Source organism: Penaeus monodon, chromosome 15 (genome assembly GCF_015228065.2).
Source record: "Penaeus monodon isolate SGIC_2016 chromosome 15, NSTDA_Pmon_1, whole genome shotgun sequence".
Classification (NCBI taxonomy): Eukaryota; Metazoa; Arthropoda; class Malacostraca; order Decapoda; family Penaeidae; genus Penaeus; species Penaeus monodon.
This window is the reverse complement of record NC_051400.1, coordinates 16,857,209-16,857,701: the sequence shown is the minus strand read 5'-3', so window position 1 is coordinate 16,857,701 and position 493 is coordinate 16,857,209. Positions and strand designations below refer to the sequence as shown.

The 493-nt window shown below is 43.8% G+C and overlaps 1 protein-coding gene across 1 annotated transcript in view; it reads left to right on the top strand.

Annotated features, from left to right (window-relative positions):
• The window catches only part of LOC119582240 (mucin-5AC-like), a gene marked incomplete in the record, with an annotated part of 102,970 nt that overhangs the window by 56,591 nt on the left and 45,886 nt on the right, over positions 1 to 493 (top strand).

Here is a 493-nt window from a genome sequence, read left to right as displayed (position 1 = left end):
AATACAGTAACGCGCATTATGATCTGTTGTGAATAGAGAATAATCATATTTATCCTGTCGGGAGAGGGGGAGAAAAAAGTCTTTTGAAATTTTACGTTTGTTGTGTAAATTTGCAAGTAAATATTCAATTGAATTAGAAGAAGAAAGAACGATAGGAAGAGGCAGTGTATTTCATTCACTCTCAATCATTGGAAGTTGAGTGTATTCACCATCATGAGGATAATTAGCCTAATGTGAATCTCAAACTGATGCATATTTTGAATTCCCTTTTTCCTCCTCGCCATTTTTCCCCCTTTTTTTCTCTCTCTCTTTTAATCCGATTAGCCATAATAATGCCGAGGTTGCCCGCCGAGCGCCGCCCGCGTATTGGCATGAGCAGAGGTTGGAATAAACATGACACAGCGTCACGCCGACTCGATCTCAGCGGCGCCCTTGCCTCGGGCTCGCTCTGGCGCTACGGCTCCTGCCCGCGATGATCTCTTCTCTTGTGCAA